Source organism: Haliaeetus leucocephalus, unplaced genomic scaffold (genome assembly GCF_000737465.1).
Source record: "Haliaeetus leucocephalus isolate CR32 unplaced genomic scaffold, Haliaeetus_leucocephalus-4.0 Scaffold328, whole genome shotgun sequence".
NCBI lineage: Eukaryota > Metazoa > Chordata > Aves > Accipitriformes > Accipitridae > Haliaeetus > Haliaeetus leucocephalus.
Window position 1 is genome coordinate 9,609,837 of NW_010972764.1, and position 6,604 is coordinate 9,616,440.

The following is a 6,604-nucleotide window of genomic DNA, read 5'->3' on the forward strand; positions in this document are numbered from 1 at the left end:
AGAAAGGCATCTGGGGGTGCTGGTCGACAGCAGGCTCAATATGAGGCCCTGGCAGCCAAGAGGGCAAACCCCATCCTGGGGTGCATCAAACACAGCATAACCAGATGGTCAGAAAGGGTGATTATTCTGTATTCAGCATCAGTGTGGCCTCACCTTGAATACTGTGTGCAGTTCTGGGCCCCACAATTTAAGAAGGACGTGAAGGTCCTTGATTGTGTCCAGAGGAGGGCAACAAAGCTGGTGAAAGGTCTGGAAGGAATGTCCTATGAGGAGCGGGTAAGGACTTTGAGCTTGTCTAGTTTGGAGAAAAGGAGGCTGAGGGGCGACCTCATTGCTCTCCCCAGCTTCCTGAGGAGGGGAAGGGGAGAGGGAGGTGCTGAGCTCTTCTCTCTAGGATCCAGTGATAGGACACATAGGAATGGTTCAAAGCTGTGCCAGAGGATGTTAAGACTATATATTAGAAAGCATTTCATTACCAAGAGGGTGGCCAAACACTGGAACAGGCTTCCTAGAGAGGTGGTTGATGCTCCATGACTGTCGGTTTTTAAGAGGCATTTGGACAATGCCCTTAACAACATGGTTGTTTAACTTTTGGTCAGTCCTGAATTGGTCAGGCAGTTGGACTAGATGATCATTGTAGGTCCCTTCCAGCTGAAATATTCTATTATATTCTATTCTATTCCATTCTATTCTATTCTATTCTTATTTTTCTTACCCTGTCTTGGCTGGGGGGCAGATAACTACCTGTGAACAATTTTTTCTTCCAATCTAGCGTAAGATATGGATAAAGCAGAGCAGGGAAATTCACAGAACCAGATCCTGGTCTCCACCATGGCAGACATCATCAAATGCTACTTTTTAGCACTGAGTAGCATAGTCCCACACATCTGAGGCAGATGCCTGATAAAATGGCTCCACTCTGTTGTATTGGAATGGTTTCAAGAGAAGCTTCCTTACAGCTAGCTGTCCATGGAAAACTTAAGACATGAAAGTTACCGTCTGAGAGAGAAAGAACAGCACTGGGTTATGATAGCCTGTTTGTCTCTGTGACTAGTTAAAACAAAAAATAAACAGATGGTTGTTTTACCAAAATTTGACCAAGATAAGGGTTCATACATTGAGGTATACAGCTGAAAGGCCACCTAAGAAAACGTCTTACTACCTTTTTGCTATTAGTATTAATGGTTTGTACCTCAGTTTTGATACCCAGCTGTGAGGTTTAGCAAGTGGTGATGTATCAAATGTGAAAACTTATCTGATGGGTTAATAGATACATCATCATTGATCTCAAATTTAAAACTCAGTTTTGTAACTTTACAGACATAAGCTATGTTAAGTAGGTGTTGGCTGTTTTTTCATTTACCATAAGCTACAATTTGTGCATGTGCAGAAAATGGGGGAAGGAGAATTCAAACACTGTTTTAATTGGCTGTTAGGTAACATTCTTGCATACTGGTGGAACTATATTTCTTTTAATTGTATGTTGTACTTGAAATTTCAGTCTTGAGCTTTATATCAAGAAATACGCATTTGTATTTTACCTGCACAATGTCTCTTGAAGGATTTGGCAGGGAAACTTAATGCCCTTCTGTCATTATTTCATACCAACTATCTCTCAATATTGATTTATGCATCCATTAGTAATTAAAAAAAAGATTTTGGATGGAAAAAGTCATTTGGAGGATAAGCTTTGCATTGCTAGAAATATTTTTTCCAGTATGCAGATTATTTCAAAAGTAATAAATAACTGCTTCACAATGCAATTAAAAGAATGATTTCTCAGTGAAAGCAACCAAGTACAAAATAACAACAAAAATGTCATGAAACATTAGGGGGAAGAGGAGCTTTGAAACTTTTTGACAAATATATTTTTTTTCCAATTCTCCATGAATTATTGCAAAGCAGCCCCTCAAAAAAAAACCACCCTTAAAACATTACTTGCTGTCATCACCACTTCATTTTCCACATATTATTAAAAGCAATTGCATTGCATACATGAAAAAGAAAGATGTGACTGTAATTCAGTGACATAATTCTATGTCAAAATTCCAAAGTTCCATTAAGAAACAATTCTGTCTTCCCTGTCCTCTTTACTTGTCTATCAGAGCACTTCCATTGAAATTAGAGTCTTATTATGTACTGTTCAGTGTATTCTGCAGTACTTTCTACTGTTCTGTATTTATTACTGCACCAAAAATAACTCAAAAAGACATGTTATCTTGCTTCTTTTCAGCATGACTGTCCATGTAAATATTGCAAAGTATGCAATGGTCTTTAAGTAGTGCAGGTAACATAACTGATTGAACTTGATCCTAAAAGCAGTGAAGTTCAGCTGCTCATCACAGCGTGGCTTCTTTTTTCTTTTTTTTTGCCCCTTCATATCAGTACAAAGTGACCCTAAACTAGCAGAACACCCAACTTGACAGGATTATTTGAGATAGTGCTGTGGTATTAGTTCTTACATCACTCAGCTTGTCAGCAGCCAGCATCACAAGTCATGACCAGAAGATGATGGAGATCAAGAAAAGAGCAGGGAACGAACTCTTCTGTGCCATGGTGGCAGTCAGCTTCTGTAATGCTCCCCTGAGGTGTTCAACAGCTGGCACAGCTGGAAGTACCCTCAGTCTATTGTACATTACACTAGGTGGCTAAACCAGCATGTGTCCCATCTATGATTATCTAGGGGCTGGGGGTTAAAGCTCTCTGTGTCTGTTTTTACTGATTCATAGCTGGGAGCTGAAGCAAAAAATTCTCTCGTTTTTAAGTTTGCATTATTGCTGTTGGAATTAACATGCATATGCAGACCTGAACAAAAAATAGAAATCCTCTAGAAGAAAATAATTGTGTATGTTTTAATTTGAAATAGGAAAATATCCATTTAAAAAAATAATGAAGCAAAAAGTACAGGAAACAATTTCAGAACACAAAAATCTATACGTTGCACCAGTTTGGGACCAAACTGCATCCATGATGTAGTAGTATATTTGAAATAAGCCTGTGCTAAATTTCTTTTCCAGAATTAAACCAAAGGCTATAGAAAAATGTCAGCCATTCAGTTCTATCAAAATAGTGATCAAACTGACTACCATTGCAATGCAGTAGTAGTCATGTGTTGCACAGTACAGGACAGGAGAAGATGATTGAAAGCTAGTGATGTATGTGAACCACTGCAATATTGGTTGGCAAAAGCTGGCTGTACCACATTTCAGGGAAAGAAACATTGGGCGAGTTAAAGTTACGCCATTGAGCAGCCTATGAAATAACTTAAACACAGAAGCTTTCTCAGTGCCTCCATCAGGAAAAGTAAAAGTATTAAAGCATTTAAATACAAATTTAACTTTATAGTATATACTAAGCTATTAAAAGGCATGAAGCCTGTAGTCAATACAGTATCTGTATTTTTTAGAAGAAAAAATAAAAAACAAAAAAGAAATAAGAAATCTGGGACTATGCTGCAGAACTTCCTCTCCTCTATTTGGGCTGACCTGGTAACAAGCTAATGCTAAAAAGAGCTAAGATTTTCAATAGCAGATCTCTGTTAACCTTTATTGGGACCATGAAAATATGAGTGCCCTTAAGAAAACTATTAAGCTAAACAGGTGAGAGGAGTTACAGCTGTTTTATACGGCTAGCCAATTATCCTTTCACAGCCATAATTTTCTTGCCATATATTAGAACTTGGTTAACTCCTTGAAATAGATCATGCATTATGTTGTAGCAGGAATCTGTCTTCCATCCAAAAATACTTGACAGAAAACGCCTCAAAAGACAGAGTCCTTTAGTGTTGCAACACTAGGAAGCAGCCACAGGTATATTATCAAGCTGCTGAGAAAGACTGTGAGTTGATATTGATCTAAATGAAAGAGACCACAGCTTTACCTAGCAGATCCTGAATAGCCAAAGAGAGGGGGCAAACACTGATACTAGCTGAGAGGGTCAGTGCAAGACATATGTTTATATCCTGTAGGATCATCTCTGATACCTCACACAATCCTAGCCCTAGAAAGAACTCAGAACAGACCTTGTTCACCTTTCATTATAGAAACTGTGGAAAACCAATGTAATATGAAGGGGAAAAATACCAGCAGACCTCATGAAACCCAGAAAAAGGTCCCCCAGCAGAGCTGTGGGAAGGGAAGGCTCAAAACAGGCACCAGGAAAGAGCAGGCAGGTAGAGGATTCCAGATATCTTTGCAGTGAAGTAACTCCCCACCCTCTGATGACATTTGAGCCAGGCATTAGTCTTTTCCAATGCAGAGTAATGTGAGTGAAGAGAAGCATGTTCTGCTGATACGTGTCTTCCCAGTTTTTAACACAATAACTTGTAAAGGAAAAATATTTCATAACAAGTGCGTGGAGGGTCTTAATTATCTTACATATCTGGACGAACTATTAAATCCAGACCTCAATTTAGCTATTGCAAATAGGTTAGTCTTTCACAAATCTAAGAAAAGATGCTGATCCAAAATCCAGTGGTGCTGCCGGAGACAATTCCGTTTCCTTACCTAATGTATTTTTTGGCATGGAAATTATCTTCTTTCCTTGTTAAACTACTAGAATAATAAATGAAAGAGAAGTCATGTTTCTGTTCACAATGTGGGTATGTTTCCTGATGAGCTGAAGCTAATCCTTAACTTTAAATCTGAACTTTTAAAAAGTGAAAATTTAAGAATGTCAAATAGGCAATAAAGACTATTTTATAGATGTCTTTTGAAGTGCTATTTGTAAATACAGTCACCCTATAAAATGCTGTCAATTTGGGAACTACCTATATAGCCCTTTGTCACAACCTGTGCTGGCAGACCAGGAAGGAGTTGTGGTGAGTTCGGAATTCCCTTAGGCTAAATTAAGGTGAAACGACACCAAATGATCAGTTAAACATTTTATTTATGGCAGAAGCAGCCAGAACTTGGAAGGCATAACAGGAGGTAGCGAGGTTTCTTAAAACAAGAATTAGCATGAAACTACTTCAGTAAACCATTTAACACGTGGTAACAACATATGTATCAATTCAGGGAAGAAAATAAGGAAAGCCCTCCTGTTAATTCACGAAGTTCAGAGCAGACCCCCTTGCCTTCTATACTCCTTCTCAGAGAGGAGCCTAGGGGCAGCTGGATCTACTCCTAGTCCCAGACTTGGTCAACGGTTTCGTGTCTAAAGGGATGATGTGTAGGGGTTATGGAAAAAAAAGAGAGCGAGAACAGAGAAGAAAAAGAGAAAGACTTCAACGGTCCTGGGTCCAGCATTGGTCCAGCCAGTCTCAAGATCCAGTTCTGGAGGGTGCGCAAGCACCTGGGGCTTCAGTTTGTGTCCTTTTATCATCTCCTTGTCCCTCCTTTGAGCAGGCACTCAAACTCATTAGGCTAATTAGGTGTCATGTGCGGTTTGTGGTTTTAGAACCTTCAGGAAATGGGTCGGTGAGCTTGGGGGTCATTTGGGGGGGTAGCTTCTCCCTCCCTGCAGGCATGACCATGGTTTGATGTTTGGCCATACGTGGTGAGCTGCCCTGCTCAGTCTATCAGAACACAGAACTGCGCATCCTCCAGCACGCCCTCCACATCCCGCTGCTGGCCAGCTTCTTCACCTGTGGTTCACTTTTATGCAGAACTTGCCCCACCACAACGTTTGAGACATTAATTCTTTCAGTCCCACACATGTGGTGTTGCTATGTAGAACTTACATCTTGTTGCACTACTTTGCAAGCAAGTTCTGTTCCTTCCCTCAACTGCAAAAGCCAGGCCCCAGTCTCTGTCCATCACGATGGGTGTTTGAGACATTAACTCTATCCAGTCTCTCACACCCTTATGTTTTTGACAGCACTTTTGGGTACCATTTTTTTTCTTATAAAGAGGGTAGCTTTAAACTACTGAACACTGCAAACTGTGGAATATGTGCTTGACTTCCACAAGCAGGTTGTTAACAAGGTTAACCATGATTTCGGTGGAGGGTTGATCTTGGCTAATTGCCAGATGCTGACCCAGCTGCTCCCACTCCCCTTTCTCAACTGGACAGGGGAGAAAATAAGGTGGAAAAGCTCATGGGTCGACATAAAGATAGGGAGATCCCTTACCAGTTACCGTCACAGGCAAAACAGATTCGACTTGGGAAAAATTCGTTTATTGTCAATTAAAAGAGAGTTGCATGGTAAGAAGCAAAGGCAAATAGGAAAACACTTTGCCCCCTTCCTTCTTCCCAGGGTCACCTTCGCTCCTTTGCTCCGGACTCTCCCTCGACCTCCTCTCCCCCGTGGGGCGCAGGGGGACGGGGAAGGGGCGTCCGCGGCCAGCCCAGGGCGGCTCCCCGCTGCCGCTCCTGCCTCCTCAGGCTGTTCCCTGCTCCAGCCTGGGGCCTTCCTTCCCCGGGGCCCCACCGGGGGCGGGGGGGGGTCTCTGCCGGGGCCGCAGGGCCATCTCTGCCGGGGAGGGGGGCCTGGAGCACCTCCTGCCCTCCTCCCGCTCTCCCCTCGGGGCTGGCAGGGCTGTTTCTCACCCCGTTTCCCTCAGCCCTTTTGCCCTTTCTTCCCCAGGCTTTCCCCGAGGCTGAGGGGCTCCGCTGTGCCCGGCGGTGGGGCCGCTGGAGCCGGCGGGAACCGGCTGGGGCCGGT